The sequence below is a fragment of the Brachyhypopomus gauderio genome, chromosome 7 (assembly GCF_052324685.1).
Source record: "Brachyhypopomus gauderio isolate BG-103 chromosome 7, BGAUD_0.2, whole genome shotgun sequence".
In the NCBI taxonomy this organism is placed as follows: Eukaryota; Metazoa; Chordata; class Actinopteri; order Gymnotiformes; family Hypopomidae; genus Brachyhypopomus; species Brachyhypopomus gauderio.
Window position 1 is genome coordinate 11,462,709 of NC_135217.1, and position 20,000 is coordinate 11,482,708.

Here is a 20,000-nt window from a genome sequence, read left to right on the forward strand (position 1 = left end):
TAGTCGCAGCTCTTCTCCTCCCCAGCAGACACCACGTCCCAGCGCTTCACCTTTGACCTTTTCTCCATGGAGGGTTACACTCTACAGCCCCAGCTGCACCATGTCTCATGCCCCTCACGCCAGAGACCACACTCACGAGTCCCCGTCAGCACAGACCTTGAGCGGGGGCTCGTTGTGGAGGAATGGTGCTCCGCCCGCAGCTGCTGGCTGGGTGGAGGTTGAACGCTTCTAGGACCCCTTCCATTTACACGGAGGCCCTTTGTTTAAGAGCAGGCCACAATGGCAGGAAAAGTGTTAGTTGTCCTGTTTGCTTCTTTTAGTGTGTCTCCCCCCCCTCCCTACACACACACACACACACACACACACACACACAGTATCACACTGAATCTCTAAGGAACCTTGTTACTGTTCAACATTTGCGTGACATTTTGTTCAACTCCCCATTGCAATTTCACACATGGGCACACACACACACACACACACACACACACCCTAGGATTACCATCTTTTCTCTTAACAGCCATGGCAACTGGCTGAGGGTGGATCAGCTCATTCATGCCCTGCTTAACACAGTGTGATGTGGCTCTGAGTGCGAGCGTGAGGGCCCTCCAGCTGGTTACATCATCATGACCAGTGTAAGATAAACTGGTTGTAAGAGTCCTTAATCATGACCAGCGTAAGATAAACTGGTGGAAGCCTCGCAGCAGATGGTCGTGAGATCTATGCGTTCGCGATGCCATCGGCCATATGTGAGGATCTGGCGGTGGACTAACCTCGCCCGCGACTTAATCTGCATATATTAGGTTTGCATCACACATGCAGGCCAGATTACGCCCCCCCCCCCCCCCCATAATGGACTACAGTGATGAGTTTTAATGGTTTATTCTTTGGTCGTTTGCCAAAGGGGGCGGAGGAGGAGGAGCACGCCCATCCCCCGCGCTCCTCAACCACGACCATCTCCTGAGGCCCCCGCTGGGAAATCTGGCTCGGGCAGCCCCACCTGGGCCCAGGATCCGGAGCCCAGCCCTGGGGAAACGGGACCGTCCCCACGGGCTCAGGAGAGCCCCACGCACATGCACTCTGCATAGTCCCGCATATAATCATTACTTATAAGCCTATGCACTACATCTATGTACATGCATATGTAATATATACCTATGCATAGTTCTCATTCATCCGCGAGGATGAATATTAATGAGATTGAAAGTGTGTTAAATCAGCTGTGATGCGCACTCCCTGACCGCCAGCGCCGGCCTAGTCCCGCTGGGTCAACATAAATCGCTTTGTTGGTCGTGATGAACGTCAGCTCTGTGAGCTGGTCGTCGTGGCGGCAGTAATGGATGACGGAGATCCGCTACCCCGAGCTTGAGGTGCTGATGAGCTTCGGGTGCTTGCTGCCCTCCATATGCCGAGTTAATACGCTCGTTCATTACGTCGGTCCTGTAATCCGTGTTCATGAGGTTTGGGTTACACGGGTCGCGTGTTACTGAGAGGGGCCCAGGCTGAGGTCAAGAGGCTCTGTCTTGGCTTCCTTGTTTTGTTTTGTGATTTTTTTCGGAGATGGCCGAGTTATAAGCCATTTTAGAAGTATGATGGTTTCACTTTTAGTGTGAAAACATGTGGGAAGAGATCTGTGGATGTGTAGATCGTACGGGTGTGACGATACACTCAGCACACGAGACGAGATGAGACACGATATTGGGTTCACGAGAACGAAACGACGAGATTTTAAGAAAACTAAAATTTTGATACGCTTTGATTGTAAATACAGTATAGAAAAAACGAACAATTTTATCGTACACAACACTCCACAACACCCCAAAACACTCCACTGTGTTGCCACTGCTCATCCGCGCACCACGCGAAAAAAAAAAAAAAGTCTGTCGTAACTCTGGTCCGTCGTTAACCAGACCCATCGTTAAGCGGGACTCACTGTATTATGTGCAAAACAAAACATTCTTCTCTGTCAATATAGAGTGCAAATAGTGCAATTAGAGCCTGACCAAGTATGCCACTGAATTTGCTGCAACTACACTGCCATGTTCATTTATAAGAATGTTAGCATCCCCACACTGCTCCCGATATTCTTTGCTGTCTCAACTTGCCAAATCGCCTTTCTGTCCCTGCTACCTCTGTTCAAGTGAGATATGTTGATTTGAGTACTGAGCTGTGGTGCTGCTGTAAATGTCTCTGCATCCTGCTCGTATTGGCCGCGGTGTACGGCATTATTTTCATACAATGTTTGCATATGGTCCGTGTCTTATCAGTCACTCTCTTGCCATTTATCATTTCTGCCGTGTACCCAAAATGCTGCCAAACAAACGATTTGAAAGTGGCGGGGGCATCTTCAATAGTAATACCTGTATTTTCCGACGTCATACTGGCTGCTTGCTGAATCACAAATCTCGCGAGACAGATTTTCAACGCGACAAGAAATCTCGCTGAGTTACATCTCACGAGATCTCGTGACACCCCTAGTAGATCGATATGCCTCTCACACGCACCCCCATCTGGTAGACGTCCCTTCTGCCGGGAGTGGTGTCAAGAGGGGAGACTTGTCTCTATGGAGATGTGTGTGTATGTGTGGATGGACAGGGAAGTGATGCGGTGCGGTTGTGTTTGGACCAGGTCTCTGGATGATTCTGGGTTGGACGAGGCGTGTGTCGACACTCCAGCTAAGTGACTCTGCATGTATACTTATGGCATTTGGTGGGCTTGAGTGTTTCATCAGTATAACACTACGTGTGCTCCCTGGGTACTGAACCCATGATCTTGGTGTAATTAACACCCCACTCTATCTGCTACAGACACTATAAATATGTGCATAGTGTACTACATCCTTTATAGACTCACCACCCGCTTTATTGGAAACCATCCTTTATTAGAAAGATCTAGTAGGTGTGCCTGTGGAGTCTGTCTGGCTCTGCGCGTATTTGCATTATCCGTACTTCAGGTCTTCAGTCAGTTTCTGACCCCCAGGATCACTGTTAGCCAGATATTTGTGGGATCCAGACCACATCTCGACCAAGTTTACACCCAACACCGTTGTGTGTGAAAACACCGCTGCTCCTAACACGTTCACGCCCTGGCAGCGTTCAGTCTCACTACTGCCGAGCCGCAGACGGTGTCTGACCAGCGGTGGTCCTGCGGTTGGAAACCTTCCAGGAACCAGAGTACGGCTGCGCGGTAGAGAAGTGGAGAGTGTGTGTGTGCAGTACAGATAGATGTTCACACAAGGCAAACACGAAGAGTGCGTGTGCAGTCTTTATAGATAAACCCAGACTTTGGGGATTAATAAAGTGTTGTCTTGCGTATTCAGCAGTGCAGGCCAGATTAGTTGAACTAATGAGTTTCTTTACAGTTGGAGTTAAGGGGCTTTGTTAGGGGAAAGGCCTCAATGACAAGCCTTTGTCCCGGTGGAAGGCCTCAATACCCAGCAGTAAACCTCAGTCCAGGGTGGCGAGCATGGCGGGAGCCTCACAGTGTCCCGGCCGCCTCTCTCACCGCTGCGTGGTTGTGGCGGTGCGGGAGAGTGAAGGGTTCACCCCTGATGGAAGTCTTCACCTCTCCCTACAATCGTCTGGCTCCAGTGGGAAGGACAGATCCCTGTCGGGTCGGGCTGTGTCACATCAACGGTGGATTGCCTTCATTCCTCGGGATGGGGTGACCCAATTGTGAAATAAGGCCACATGCGTCTCTCTGTCCAGTGTGTAGATCAGGGTATTTTTGGCAACAGGTAGAAGCAGAATTTTCACACTGATCCAAGGCTGGCTTTCATAACTAGGTTGCTATATTAAATATATTTAAAGAAAGCCACAGTCCCAGTGCATCTTAGAGAGCTCATTTCTGGCGATGTGGCAGTGCGTAGGTTGGCATCATGAGCTACTGTATGTACCTGCATGTGTGTGAGTGGGCATTAATTACACAGGTGTGTGTATTTAACCTCTCTTTGAGAGGAGAAATGGGAGAGATCATCACAGGGTGTCTTTCAGTCTTATTGAAAGGACTGATATTTTTTCTGTTGCAGAGGCACAGCAGTACATACAGCAGTTTCAGTTAGGGGTTTGTGTTTGTGTGTGTGTGTGTGTGTGTGTGTGTGTGTGTGTGTGTGTGTGTGTGTGTGTGTGTGTGTGTGTGTGTGTGTGTGTGTGTGTGTGTGTGTGTGTGTGTGTGTGTGTGTGTGTGTGTGTGTGTGTGTGTGTGTGTGTGTGTGTGTGTTCATCTTACTGCTCCATTACCCAGAATCTTAATGATATGTCCTTGGGCGGTCGTTGTGAAGTCATGACCCTGCTGTTCTTTATTTGCATGTTACAGCACTGAGGAGGCAATAGTAATGACCACATTAAAGATTCAGTGTGCTGGCCATTTTGGAATCGGCTCAACCATTGAGATGGGGATTGCATAAGGTCAGGGTCAAAGGTCAAAACAAGCCACCGTGACCTTTCTGTGGTTCCGTGGCCCCTTACTCCCACAATCCACCCTCAGGCCAACTAAATGCTTATTATCTGTGTGTCTGGGCCGTAACTTCAGCGGAGGCTTTAGGAAGGAGGTGAGAAGTGTTCACATGTCACATTTACATGCCAGCCCCTTCCCCGGCTCCCTATTCTGTTAACTAATTGAACATTAGTCCTAGTTCTAGTCCTAGTCTCCGTTCCACCCTGACGCAGGTACAGCAGCTCTTCGTGCTTTGAGGTTTTGCACGAGGGAACATTTGTTGACCAGGGGGTCGTGGGGCAGCTGATTAGTCAGCTGGATCGATAGAGCCTGCTCGTTTCAACTCTCCAGAGTAGAACCCAGAGCGCTGTAGAAATAAGCAGACCTGGAGGGCTTTCTGTGACTTTATGACTGGTAATGTCCCTCTTACACCCCATGTTGGCCGCTACAGTAGCTAATGCATTTGATCATTTTTGGTTGAGACTCAAGGCTAGAAGGCAGTTTGGTCAAATTCTTCATCATCATCATCATCATCATCATCATCAAGCTCAGCAACATTTCAGTTGAAATGACCACATGGCTGCCTGTTGGTCCTGTCTGATATATTGTATTTTCATCATCATCGCGATATGAACTTGCACAATAAACACATTGCAAAAGATGTGATGATGAGTAAGAAAAATTTACATGCATGGAGCATGTAAATACATGATTTTTCTTTTTTGACCTATTGGATGAAACCATTACACCATTTAGCCAACGTTTAGCCAACCATTTAGCATATTAAGCCCCAGCTAGCCATTAGCTACCCTCAGGTAGACAAACCAAACCTGCGCGTTTAGTTCTACTTTTTCTTTCAGCTGTTGTTATTTATTATTTATTATGTTCTTTTACATACTTGGGTATTCATGTGCATTTTTGCAAAAACAAAGTGTATTTGAAACTATTTATTTTGTACTGAATTGAGTGAGCATTTTAGCAGTCTACCTGTTAACGTATAAAGACGGGAGCTGCAAATATCGTCATACCATCGTTATCACACAACACCTTTTCCTCATATTTTGCAGACATATTGCCGTTGTGTGCGTGCGTGTGTGCGCGTGTGTGTGCGTGTGTGTGTCTGGCTGAGGGAAAAAGACAAGCACACCCAAAGATGGAGAGTGAAGGAGAGCGTGTGGGCTCACACCTGGGTCCTTGTCCAGATTGCTCCCTTTATTCATTTGACTCATCTTGATGGGCTCTGGTAGAAAATGTCAGATGCGCATATGGGCTGAAGTGAGCAATGGAGAGCGAATGAGGAGTGAAAGAGTAGAGAGAGGGAGAGGGAAAGAGAGTTGGAGGGAGGGACAGGGAGAGAAAGAGAATGAGTGGGAGGGAGGGAGAGGGAAACAGAGTGGGAGGGAGAGGGAGGGGGTAGAGTCGGAGGGTTTTTTGGAAGTCTTTGTTCTCACCGCTTTGGAGACTCAGCGTACTGCACCCATTACCCTTCCACACAAGCACATGTACACACACACACACACACACACACACACACACACACACACACACTCACAAACACTCTCAGACACTCTCTCTCTCTCTCTCTCACACACACACACACACACACACACACACACACACACACACACACACACACACACTGAGTTGTCTTCATCAGGTGCCAGGTACGCCACAGCTGTAACTCCATTGGCACATCATGTCTGGGAAGCGACTGAGGCTCCTGCCGTCTGCTCCATAACCAGTGACCCGGGGCACTGCTGGTCTGGGCCGCCGCACCCGGCCATGTGGACATTTCAGGACCGAATATTAGGACCTCCGTGTGGACGTAGCAGGACAGAATATTAGTTTGTCCATGTGGATGTATCAGGACGCAATATTAGATCGTCCTGGTGGACTACTCTCATGTGATTGTGAGACCCAGCTCTGCCCCAATAGCAGTGTTTCCATATAAGGTGCTAAATAAGATGGTAAATGTTGGGGCCTTCTCCTTAATACGATGACATTATCAGGGGCTGCACGCTCATAACAGCAGAAACAGGTGCAAGTTGGCCAAGTCTGTAAATCAAAACCTTTAGAACGCCTAGGCTGGAGGAAAGGAGAGAAACCCTGTTGAGTTAGACAGACCCTGTTGAGTTAGACAGACCCTGTTGAGTTAGACAGACCCTGTTGAGTTGGAGAAACCCTGTTGAGTTGGAGAGACCCTATTGAGTAAAGAAACCCTGACAAATTAGAGAAACCTTGATGAGTTAGAAAGACCCTGCTGAGTTAGAGGTGCGGAGAGCTCAGTGAAGGTTCCTCTCCCTGGCTCTGCATGAGCAGGGACTGTTTGTGGCTGCAGAAAGCCACAGTTTGCTTGCTTCCACCGTATGAGAATCAAGCTTCATTGGATGCCATTTAGATTTATAAGCTTCAAAGTGCTACTATACAGTAACCCAGTTATTTATCTTTTTGCATGGGTGAGAGATACTCCATGTTTTTTAAAATAGCTCATACTAATGTGTGCATCTAGAGTCATCAGTTAAGTGTTTAGGAGTCTGATGAAGGTGTTTAAGCTCTTTATTGGTTTGTCCCTCTGACAGCTTTGCAGCGCTGTCTCCTGAGGATGCACGGATAAATTGCAGAGGCGTGCAAGCGAGCTTTGGCGGGAGTCCTCGTGGGACTGCTCGCGGGACCCAGCCCCTAATTAAGACGCTGCAGGAAGCGCACAGATGGGGAGGGGCCAGTGGGGGCGGGGGAGGGGCCAGCGGGGGGGGGGAGCGGTGCAGGGATCAGCTCTTTCTCTGCCTCCACTCAGCCTGACAACTTGCATGTCCACTTGGAGACCATCTGACCTCAGTCTTGCTTTGCTACTAGCTATCGAGTGGCAGTATTACCTCTTCTGCTGAGACATTATTCCTTCAGGTAGTGTAAATACCTTCATCAGGACCAATGCTAAGCTATGCAAAATTGACCATAGCTCTACAGTAGCTGGCACCTACTAATTTAGCACTGATCGTTTACACTTTCAGAATGAATCCAATGTTAAAAGCGTGGGGTGCTGTCTGTGGTGCAAAGTCGGTGACTTTGCTTATACAAAGCACTTGGGTTTGACTTCATCTTGTGCCCACACCCCTAGATCTCTACGGGTCTCATGTCAGGCTCTGTTGAGCGGAGTAATAGGGTGAGGGGTGGGGGTGGTGGAGGGCATTTTAAATGAACTGCAAAAAGCACCAAATCAATATTCTCTGTGGCCACCCTTTCCCCCTTCTCATGAACCGGGCGGTGGCATTTAGAAACCCTCAGAGTCAAGGACGCGGAACCTCGCAATAAGGCGGCTCTTCCCCCAAGGCACGAGCATAATCCAAAATGGATTCCCTTTTTGGCATGTGGGTTATGTGAGGCCCCACGAACTGGAGCGAGTCTGTACAGAGAGACCCGGTGAGCAAACCAGAGTCCAGAAGTACCAGCCAAATCGTTTTGCTCCTCTCTGGGGACGGTGGTAGGTCCACGCACGTTTGGAGCGTTTCCATGTGAAATACGTTACACCTGCATCCTCAAGATAGCAGGTATCCCCCCCCTATTAAAAACCTTGTGCTGCCTCAGGGGTAAACTCGCCTTCCCAAGCGGCAAAGACGGAGGGGCTTCACGGCAGCTGCAGCACAGGGGGAATAACGAGACCGAATCCTGGGGTTTGTGGGGGGATATCCATCATGATGGGATATATAAGTGGTTCCTCATCGGGAGATCTATTTCCCAGTCTGCCGAAGGGGGGAATTCTTCAGAGGAACGAGAATGGAGGAATGGCTGTCTGAGGACTCCCACCATCCCCAAAACAACCTCCCACAGGCCAGGTTGCAGTTCATTTGCAGTGAGTGTAATATCCAGCTCCAATTTAAAACCACTTTAAAGCTCCTGTTTTTCTAATACCACAAATCAAATCAAATCTTGGACCATTGTGTAATATTTTCTGCTCTGGTTAGTGAGAGTATATTTAAGGTCCTCCCCCCAGGTTACCCATTGACTTATCTTCACTCTCTACATGGGCTTTGCCAGCTGTCAATCATCTCTCTCAGTCTCATGTTAACTCCATTCATCACGTTTCATTCCATTATGGAACAGCACATTTACTAAAGTGTGGCGATGTCACACACTCACTCGGCTAATGTCTCCGTTGCTTGTTTGATGACCGCCCTCTGTCCGCACACACACGCACACACACACACACACACACACACACACACACACATGTGCGCGCTTTTCTGTTGTTTATTGTGATAACAGCTCTATAGCTGCCAGGTCCCCTGCACCTCGGTGTAACATGTTATAACCAAGAACTGTGTCATTTCAGGAGGTCAGTGCTGCAGCTCCTCAGTGTACATGCAGTGTGGCTGTAGGTCCTAGTGGCTGTAGGTCCTAGTGGCTGTAGGGCCTAGTGGCTGTAGGGTCTAGTGCAGGTATCACCAAATGGCGGACCGCGGTCCGGATCCGGACCCGAACGCCGTCCTGTCCGGACCCAATCACATTCCTGTTTAACTGGATACGGACCCAAATGCCAAAAAAATTTTAACGGGAGACTATATTTTAAACCGGAGAATTTATTTTCAGACGAGTGTTACGTTCACCACCCATTTGAGTGTTACGTTCGCCGCCAACCCCCCCCCCCTGCTCAACAACTTTCGTTCGCCACCGCGGACCCGGACCTAAGATCTGAGCTATCTGCCAAAAATGGACCGCGGAAAGATTTAATTGATTACCCCTGGTCTAGTGGCTGTAGGGTAGTGTTGCACGGTATACCGATACTAGGGTAGTATCGCGATACTTCGTCATTAAAAACAATTTAATTTGTTTTTACCAATACCAATTTGCTTAGTATCGGTGCTATAGGACTGAACACGGTTTTTTTTTAAGAGCAGTATTTACAAAGAGTGCCACACGGGGGCAGTGTGCGCGTACAGCAGTGCAGCACTTGCCTCCTCTCTGCAGAATAAGAAGAAAACGTGTAGGATAGCTGCTAATACAAGCAATATTGCGGACCGTCCTCAGCTTGTTAAAAAACTACACGCACAAAGCGAAATATGGAATTATTATATGGAATATAATATGGAAAAAATATGGAAGCAGCAGAAGTGCTGTGTGGAAATACTTTGGTTTCGAAGCAGATACAGATGGAAAACCGAAGGACATGAACAAGCCAGTTTGCATGCGTGCTTTCGGAACATTTCAACGAAGGGCGCTACAGCCTGCGGCGCGAGGGTCCCCGCGGCGAAAATGACGTAATCGCGGTTGCCTCGCGCGCTGTCGATTCGTGAGGTCGTGCACGTCTCGAATTTTGTAACTTTGCACGCACCGCACCGCAGCACAATGAACAAAGTTGTGTTTGCAGGGTTCATACACCTTTACAAGGTGGAATTAAAGAACTTATATGTCACTTTCAAGGTCCTTTTCAATATTTCCCAGGACGTTAAACTTAATTAATTTAATATTTATACATATACTTGAAATAATTCGCTTTTTAATCACATTATTTAATGGTGGTTTATTTTCAAAACGCACAATCTTAACTTCTTCACGTTCTCATGTTTCGTCCTGGAATTACAAGAGGCTCGTATTTGTTAACGTAATACAAGAGAACTGTTCAGTCAGATAGCTATTTGTTGTGAAATTAAGTTACAATTTCAAGCATTTTCAAGTACTTTAGCCTAAATTCCAGCACGTTTCAAACCTGAAACACAAACCAACATTAAAATTCGTTAGGTAAATGTTCCTTCCCCTGTTTTTGAGGTGTGTTTCTTTATACTACCACACTACGGTCACTCGCGAAAGTATAAACCTAGCTTAACACAACGAATCTGGCCAAACACCTGAAGGACCGGCACGCAAATTTGTACAAAGAATTCCAAGAGGTTGGTGATTATTCCCATTTCTAGTATTACTACAGCATACAAGATTATGTGTTCGATTATGGTATCCTAGCAAATGTTTGTCATATTCTTGGTTTAAGAAGTGCGACAGCATACAGGGAGAAAAAAAGAGTGATCGTACTACAATGGATCAATCATCTATGAATACTGACCTCTACTCTAATACTGAAGTTTTAGTTACTTAAAGTTAGTTACTTAAAGTTGTTTAAAGTATACTTAAAATACACTTTTTGCACTAGCCTTTTTTGACTTCTAAATGTGAAGTCCAGAGTGCACTACTATTATTTATGTTAATTTATATTAATGTGCAATTATTTATTTTTCTGTTTTAATGTGGTAGGGACTACACCTTTTATTTATTTGACATTTTTGAAACAAAATACAATATTCATTCAATAATAAAAAAGCTTTAAAGCGGAAATGAGCATAGTATCTGACTTTGGTATCGAAAATGGTATTGAATTTCAATATTTTTTTAAATATCGTATCGAAGTTGTAATTCTTAGTATTGTAACAACCCTAATGTAGGGCATCTGTTTGAGGGGAAAACATCTTTCTTTGTTACCACCTTAACTTTAGGAGTTTGGGATTTCTGTAATGCTGCTCTATGTATTCTGCTCTAATGTTGCTTGATGGCAGTAATGTGTTTGTAAGTAAAACTAGACTTAAATAGATCTTCCCCCTGAACTATGACAGCTGAGATGAGGAGAATATGAGCTGACTGGTGAAGTCCAGTACAGAGAAGCTCTCTTCCCAAGGTGATAAACCTCGGGTCGGAATAAGCTTCTTATTTTCTTGTGTAAAGCACTTTGAATTGCCAGTGTGAATGAAAGGTGCTATATAAATAACCTTGCCTTGCCTTACTAGCTGGATGTGTTCTTGGATAAAGAGATGAGATGGTCCTGCACGCATGAAGAGCAGAGCGTTGTGCTTTCTGGGAGCCAAACCTGATGCCAGTGGAGCTGTGTGTGTGTGTGTGTGTGTGTGTGTGTGTGTGTGTGTGTGTGTGTGTGTGTGTGTGTGTGTGTGTGTGTGTGTGTGTGTGTGTGTGTGTGTGTGTGTGTGTGAGGGGGAGAGGGAGAGGGAGAGGGAGAGGAGGCACTGTATCCAGTTTCTATCCATTTACCTCTATTCCCCTGGAATGTTCAAAGATAACCTCTTTAGTGGAATTCAGTTTTTTTCTTCTTCTTTGTCTGCCTCTGTTTTGAAAACCAAATGGCCAGTTAGTGTTCTTCACCAGGTATTGTTCTTCACCAGGTATTGTTCTTCTCCCGTATCCCCTTTGATAAAATAGTTTAATGTAATTATTATTGTCTCTCCTGGGTCCTGCATTAGGGATGAGATACATGGATTGGTGCTCTAGCAGTGGTAACCATGACAATGTTATGTAGCTGGAAGCATATTCAATGTCTAGATTAATTAAGAAAGTGGAATCAGGTGTGCTAGGCTGTGTGGGGGGCACACGAGGCTGCCGTCTGTCACCACGTCCCTCTACCCGTACTGGGTGATTCCTCCGCCTGTGCTGAGTGATCCCTCCGCCTGTGCTGGGTGATCCCTCCGCCTGTGCTGGGTGATCCCTCCGCCTGTGCTGGGTGATCCCTCCGCCTGTGCTGAGTGATCCCTCCGCCTGTGCTGAGTGATCCCTCCGCCTGTGCTGAGTGATTCCTCCGCCTGTGCTGGGTGACCCCTCCGCCTGTGCTGGGTGATCCCCTCCGTCTGTGCTGGGTGACCCCTCCACCTGTGCTGGGGGATTCCTCCGCCTGTGCTGGGTGATCCCTCCGCCTGTGCTGGGTGATTCCTCCGCCTGTGCTGGGTGACCCCTCCGCCTGTGCTGGGTGACCCCTCCGCCTGTGCTGGGTGACCCCTCCGCCTGTGCTGGGTGATTCCTCCGCCTGTGCTGGGTGATCCCTCCGCCTGTGCTGGGTGACCCCTCCGCCTGTGCTGGGTGATTCCTCCGCCTGTGCTGGGTGATTCCTCCGCCTGTGCTGGGTGATTCCTCCGCCTGTGCTGGGTGATTCCTCGGCCTGTGCTGGGTGATTCCTCCGCCCAACGCTACAGGCCGCCCAGTGTCAGACAAAGAACGAATCCACCAAGCTGTAATGCATATGATGTTGCCTCTGGCTGATCAGAGATCAAAGGAAAGCCTTGAAGTCCAGGTCATTCTTCATCTGCCCTTTTTTTCTTTCTGGTTTCTGATCAGTGGACGACTCGGAAGGCCAGGACACATCTGCTCACGGCCTTTCAACACTCTAAAAGACCCTTCAGATTCACTACCCTGTGGTCAGGGTTTGGTTGATTTGCACTTTGTTCAGGCGTCTCATCGCCCTGCACTGCTCCTGTTTCTTCCATTACTTCAGGAAGGTGGAGGTCAGCAGCTCCTCCGCCAAGCTGATGGAGACTCTGAGCTGAGGAAGCATCTGAACGGTCAGACACGTTGGGAGAAAGAAGGTTGTAACTCTTCTGTGAGATGCATTAGGGATGACATACGCCTTAAAAAAAGTCAAACCCTGGAGTCTCAATGAAATGTCTGCGTGTTTGACATGTTGATGAGATGAAGTTCATCTTACACACATTCAGCCAACACCCTAATAGCTTTATTGTTTTTTGGATCCTGCAGCAAGAAACACCAAGAACCTCATAGAAAATGACATCTGGCTAATACATTCTTCAGCTGTTGGCATTAGCTAGTGCTAAACAGCCAAAGAAACACATAATTATCTAAATATTTAAATTTCCCTTGTCTAGAGTTTCTCCATGGACAGTTAATATTGATCGCTCTCCTCCAGGCCTGTGTAGTTCTGACTCGGTGTAGAAAAACAGTCCAACACACATACAGGTATTTGCCAACAGTAACTGGGATGTTGCCAAAGAAAAACAAACTTTAGCCACTCAGCTCTTCCGTCTGAGGCGGAGGGCTAATGTGATTTGTGCTGTCTGGGCACCAAACATCAGGGCAGCTCAACTTTGGGATAATGCTAGAAGACCTCCCACTCGTGAGGGAAAAATACTGCACACCTTAGCAAGGGTTCCCAAGATGTGGGCGCAGTTATTCAGAAGATGGGCAGAACAATTCTAAGGAGCTTCATGTCTGATGTAGGCCGTGTGGGAGAAAATGTACTGATGCATATTTGTAGTAATGTACTTGTGTGTGTATAAACATGTCACCTCACCCAGTTAATTACAATAGCAGATCACAGAAAACCAATTGGATTGTCTCACAGTTTGTGGTACTTCAGTACTAGAACACTTAATACAATTAAATATGTTAAAACATTTAGACTAGTTATAGAGAGCCTGCACATAAGTAATGTGACATTGTCCAATTAAAGAAACACATTAATGCTGTTATCTTCTTGCTGCACCTCTATTGTTTTATTTGGTGCATTGTGTCCCTTACAACTTCCAAGCAAACCTTGGAGGAACTAAAGTCACAATTCTCCTTGTGTATTGTGAAGACGTCTTCATGGATCACAGTACATATTTCCTATACAACACACCCGTGTGCATCCCACCACGTCCCACGTACCCACACACACACACACACCCTTTACATCACCACACACCCCAAACCAGGGAGATCCCCTTCTGGAGTTTGCTGTCTGCAGTCGCACCTTAACTCCTGACGTGTGTGTTTCTGCAACATGGCGGCTGTTTTTTCTAACGGAGCCCTTCACATCTCCACACTAATCCAGGACGGTGTGCGTGCGTGTGGCTGAAAGTGCAGCTCATTCGTCATCTGCATGTTATTGTTCCTGAGACCACACGTGTCTACTACTGTTTCCCTCTGACTCTGTCTCCCCCTCTCTCTGACTCTGTCTCCCCCTCTCTCTGTCTGTCTCCCCCTCTCTCTGTCTGACACTCTCTCTCTCTCCCCCTCTCTCTGTCTGTCCCTCTCTCTCTCTCCCCCTCTCTCTGTCTGTCCCTCTCTCTCTCTCCCCCTCTCTCTGTCTGTCCCTCTCTCTCTCTCCCCCTCTCTCTCCCCCTCTCTCTCTCTCTCTATGTCTGCCCCTCCAGCTTGTCGTGTGTGACCTATGTTTCACTATCCTTTTTTTGTTGCTGAACTGGCAGCCACTGTTAGATGGATCCCCTCAGAGCGCCTAGTTTGATCAGTATTTCTGTTATTGCATTATTCAGTAGCGCTACGCCGCCTCATGAGTGTTTCCGTCGCGTCCTCCATTTTCTGTCGCTAACATCCAGAGGTTTGGGAAGCTTGCGTTGCCACGAGCCCGTCGGCGTTTCTAACGTGTCCTCGAGCGGGAAGCTGTTCGCGTTCTCCTCCACACACGCCTCTTTCTCCTGCTCGCCTTTCTTCCTCCTCCTCTTCCTCAGCCTGGCTCTTCCGTTCCCTTTGTCCTGTTGACTGGATTATTTCCCCCCCTCTACATCTTCCTAAAGAAAGAAGGGATGTCAGACGCAGGCGAGTGAGGGAATGCGTGTTCTGGCCCAGCGGCCCGGTTAGACTGCACAGGCACTGTGGCTGATGGAGGAGATGATAGTGGTTCACCTCTGGCCTGTGAGAAACTGGTGTTTGGTCCAGATATGGGGAAGGGCCTGGATTGAATACAGAACAGCAGACATATAATATGATGAAGGGTGCGTGTGTGTGTGAGTGCGCGTATGTGTGCACACGTGTATATGTGTGTGTGCGTGTGACTGTGCGCGTGTGGTGGTTGTAAATGTGTGATGAGTGTGGCTTACAGGAGTCTTTGTTGCTATTTCTGTGGGCAGAGTGGTGGTACTGCTGAGCTTAAGAGTGACTGTCATGTCATCCATTTCTCTCTCTCTCTCTCTCTCTCTCTCTCTCTCCTCTCTCTCTCTCTCTCATGGGACAACATGTGTTGTGAAAAACGCTATACAAATAAACTTTGATTTGATTTGATTTGATGGGCTTCACTGTCCAACTGAAACAGTAGGTTTCCAGCAGTTTCTGGAATGTTCCTTCATCCTGCTTGTCTTCTCTCCTCAAGTCCAGTTGCACAGTTCTGACAAACCAGTGCTGGTCTAGAAACCTGAGGGGACAAGTGACATATTAAAGCCTTTAGACGAGCAGAGCCACTTTGGGCTGTGTGTTATTGACATGATTATTAATACTACTAAAGATGGGTGTATCATTTGTATTTAAGGTTTGGAATGAGTAGCATTGCTAATGGAAATCATAACAGCTTATTTGTTTATTTTAATTTGATCGTTAAAAATGTTATATTTCCCAAACTCTTCTCTATAATATGTCAACTATAATCTCATCTACATATTCAGTCAGTAAATTAGTCACTGTTTTGATTTTGTTTTCTAGGAGCACTTAATAATTTATTTTTAACCTTGTTACGTTTTTAGCTCAAAACCTGTCAGAAACATTCCTCCTCAGAAGTCCACCCTCTCTCTTTGTCTGTATCTCTCTCCTTCCTATCTTCTCACTCCGTTTCTCCATCTCTCTTTCTCCTTCCCATACTTTCTTGTCTCCTCACTCTGTCACTTCTCTTCTACCCAGTGTCCCTGATCCCTGCAGTTTCCCCTGTTTAATGGCTGGATGGCTGGATGGATGAATGGGTGGGTGGTTTGGATAAGCTGTGTGTCTTTCTCTCTCCCTCTCCCTCTCCCTCTCTCTCTCTCTCTCCCTTCCTCTCTCTCTCGCTCACTCGCTCTCTCTCTCTCTCTCTCTGTCTCTCTCTCTCTCCCTCCCTCTCTCTCTCGCTCACTCGCTCTCTCTCTCTCTCTCTGTCTCTCTCTCTCTCTCTCTCTCTCTCTCTCTCTCTCTCTCTCTCTCTCTCTCTCGCTGATTCTCTCATTCTCCTTTGTTCCCTGGGTACAGTAGTATCCAGCATTGAACATGATGTGCACACACAAAAAAGATACTTTTTTCTCCATCTCATTTATTAAACAAAAGCTTGAATCCATGCATCAGGCCACTGAGCTGTAATAATCCAGTCTCTTAGCTGCGGTCTCTTAGCTGCGGTCTCTTAGCTGCGGTCTCTTAGCTGCGGTCTCTTAGCTCTTAGGTGCGTGTGCCGTGTCTGGAGGCTGTGGCCAACTCCATTGTGTTGATTTGCATCCCATAGCCCCTGGCGTGATTGCCGTCTCTGGTCATGTCCCCACTAAAGGCAGCATGTGCGTCTACGTGCACCTGCGCCCCATTACTGAAGCGGAGCACTGTTTGCCCAGGGGCGGGGGGGGCTACTTCACCCACCCTCGCCCTCGTCGTGCCAGTGTTCGGAGCCACATGGGACGCTCTGTGGCAAGCATCGCCGCGGGAACCGTCTCCCGTCTGGTTGCCGGGGTGGCGGGTGCTTTGGGGCCACAGCACGGCTTTCAATTATCTCTGCTTGCATCTGTTCAGATTAGAGAGAGATAGAGATGGAGGAAAAGCTGGATGATGTGTTGGACAGACACCAGCCTAGTCATCTGAAGAGCCAGTCTGCCTTTCCTAACACGCCTTCATGTTGGCGTCTGTCCTCCTCTCTCCTTTGTCCATCTGAAGCACATCCTCAGTCAAACTCCCCTTTTCCTTCATGTGGACACCACAGAGATTTGGCCTCGTCCCTGAGAGAGGTGTGGGTAGAGAGATAGACAGAGAGATGGGTGGAGAGAGAGACGGAGGGGGGCGGAGATAGAGACAGAGGCAGAGAGAGAGGGGGCGGAGATAGAGAAAGGCGGAGAGAGAAGAAGAGAGGCAAGCAGAGGAGGGAGAGAGAGAGAGAGAGAGAGAGAGACAGAGAGAGAGAGAGCAGACAGACTAGGCCTCTAAGAGAGCAGTTACAACCCATGTGTGGACTCGGTGGCCAAACGCATATGAATGAACACTCCGTGTAGTCTGGACCCAACGACTGTGTTTACGGCCTTTGGTTGGAGCGTCTGCAGACAGGGAGGAGGACTGACTGGTTCTACCTCCTTCACACTGCACTCTTTATGATCTGGGTGCCTGGAGATCCTGATGAAGCTCTAGTCAAGCAGGACACTTGCTCCAAGGTGCTGTGGCATCATGTCTCTTTGCACATCCGAGACTGGTAAAGTTGAAGGAATTTTAGCCTGGAGGAAGATCCTTTTAGACAGGTCAGGTGCTGCATGTATATGGGTCTGGGAGTGGGTGGGTGTGTCTGTGAATGTGTATGTGTTTGCATGTATGTGCATATGTGTGTGTCTGTGTGTGTGTTAATGCTGGCGGTCGTGTGTGTGTGTGTTAATGCTGGCGGTCGTGTGTTAGTGTTGTCTGTGTATGTGTTTGTGTGTGTGTGTGTGTTTGTGTGTGATTTTTAACTCCAAATAGAAACATTCCAGTAGAAACACAATATCTTTATAGTTTATACTTCATATTTTGGCAGATTCTCGCATCTCTTGTACAGTTTTGTGTCATTATTTATGCAGTTAAATTTGTTTGTCATGATATAAACTCAGGAGGCGTTGTTTACAGACTTAATGAAGTCTGTGCAAAATGGAACATGCCAATGCCAAGACTGCTGTCCTGTTAACGAGCATCACCCCTCCTCCCTGCTCCCCCTCATCTGGTATGCTGGACCCCCAAAACTACCCCCTTTTGTCCTTGACTCATTTGGCTAACGAATATGACACGCCCTCCCCGCCATCATGGGTGTGCATCCAGTAACAACATCCCAGATTGGACCTCTGCTGTGTTTCACTAAAAATGGCCAACAGAATGTTCTGGAAAGACACTGAGGGAGTAATATGGTCAGTTTCTGCCATCTTTGGGCCATGGTTGGTTATGAGAGTAAATGCACGAGAGGAAAGTGGTGGTGGCTCACCGCCTTCCTATAGCGCTGAGACACATGCCCATCTGCCCCAATGCTATGGCCCTAGTGGCACCAGTACGGACCCGTTAATGCTGATCTGGGAACAGCTTCGACGGTGTAGAGACCAACCTCCTCTCCTGCAGGACTCATGAGCCTGGTCTGTCATCACTCCGCCTGCAGCTGCTGGACTTCTGCTCTGGGTCCCACAAACACTTCACAAACTTCTCTGGAGTCTCAAGGTTGATGGTGATTAATGACAGATGTTCATCAACATTGCTCAACACGCTAACCACGCTAACCTGACTAGCCTACGCTAACCTGACTAGCCTACGCTAACCTGACTAGCCAACGCTAACCTGACTAGCCTACGCTAACCTGACTAGCCTATGCTAACCTGACTAGCCTACGCTAACCTGACTAGCCTACGCTAACCTGACTAGCCTACGCTAACCTGACTAGCCTATGCTAACCTGACTAGCCTACGCTAACCTGACTAGCCAACGCTAGCCCACTCCAACCTGCTAGTCACGCCATGTTGCCAGCCACGGGCTTGATTAAGCGCTATTTAAATCTCAGTGTTGAAGCATCAGTGTAAAGTTGGAAAAGAATAGATGGTTGTGTTCACTAACAACTCTTGTGTGTGTGGATGTGTATGAATACAGGTGGTCACACGGACCACAGAGAAGAGACACAAAGAGAGAGGGAGAATTAGTTGAGTCATAGTCGCAGACCGTAGGACCGTAAGTCCATTACCACATTCACCACAGTTCATCACCCCTGACTAGATCTTTAATTCAGATTTATTCAGACACTTAGCTGTAATCACACTTGCCTCCATGGCAAACACGGCCCTCCTCGTATCCTCTGGTAACCGCGCTAGTCCTGGTGTTGTGTCTGCAACACTGCCTGTCTGGCATACGCCCGGCAGCCCTAGCAAGGCTGGTGGGCGTTTTTGGCACACGGCCTTTTGCCAGGAGACTCAACAGGCAGCCCAGCGGCGGGTTCCGCCTTGAGCCAGTCGTCGGACTTACAGAACACACGCAGGTGGCCCTAAACAACCGGGAACCGGAACTTGGCTCAACTTGGTGCTCAAGGACGTCGGGTGTGATTAGGCACTCGTGTGTAATTCTGCCTCACGCTGTCGGTGCACTTTTGTTCCAGACGAGGGACGCGCTGCTGGCTGGATCGTGGCGGAGGAGATGAGCACTGCTAGGACGTTGGGCTGGGCCATGTGGTTTTAGATTGACATTGGGATCATTTTGCCCAGGGTAGTGATATTCAATGCATTACTAGGGTTGTTGAAACAAATATATTAATTAAAATCCCCTGTCCACTTTCTCAATGTTGTCAGCTACACATTTGCGCCCAAGATCTCTATACTGCAATATCTTGCCTGCAGATCAGGCGTACTCAACTAAATTTGTCCGCGGTCCAATTTTGGCAGATACCTGTGACCTGAGGTCCGGTGCGGCGGGGGTGGCGAACGTAAGTTGTTGAGCGGGGGGCGGCGAACGTAAGTTGTTGAGCGGGGGTGGCGAACGTAAGTTGTTGAGCGGGGGTGGCGAACGTAACACTAGTGACGGAGTGTTTTATCAATAGCCCTGAAATAAATGCTACGGTTTTGTTTTAGTCCGTATCCAGTTAATCAGGAATGAGATTGGGTCCGGACAGGACTGCGTTCGGGTCCGGATCCGGACCGCGGTCCGCCAGTTGAGTACCCCTGCTGTAGATATATATATAAAAAAAAAAAAACACGTAATGTATTGGTAACTGGAAACAGAGCTTGTAGGGCCCTCACCCATATATTTGATATACCGTGATTCAGGATGTCGTAGTGATGAGATGAAAACCAGCGTAGCGCCACCCGCTGGCTGACGAGGGAGGAAATGTAAAGCAGTGCTAGGATGGGGGGGGGGGGGGGGGG

General features: G+C 47.9%; 1 protein-coding gene across 1 annotated transcript in view; it reads left to right on the forward strand.

Moving 5' to 3' along the window:
- Nucleotides 1-20,000, forward strand: part of tspoap1 (TSPO associated protein 1) — an 81,275-nt gene that overhangs the window by 19,357 nt on the left and 41,918 nt on the right. The window lies entirely within an intron of this gene.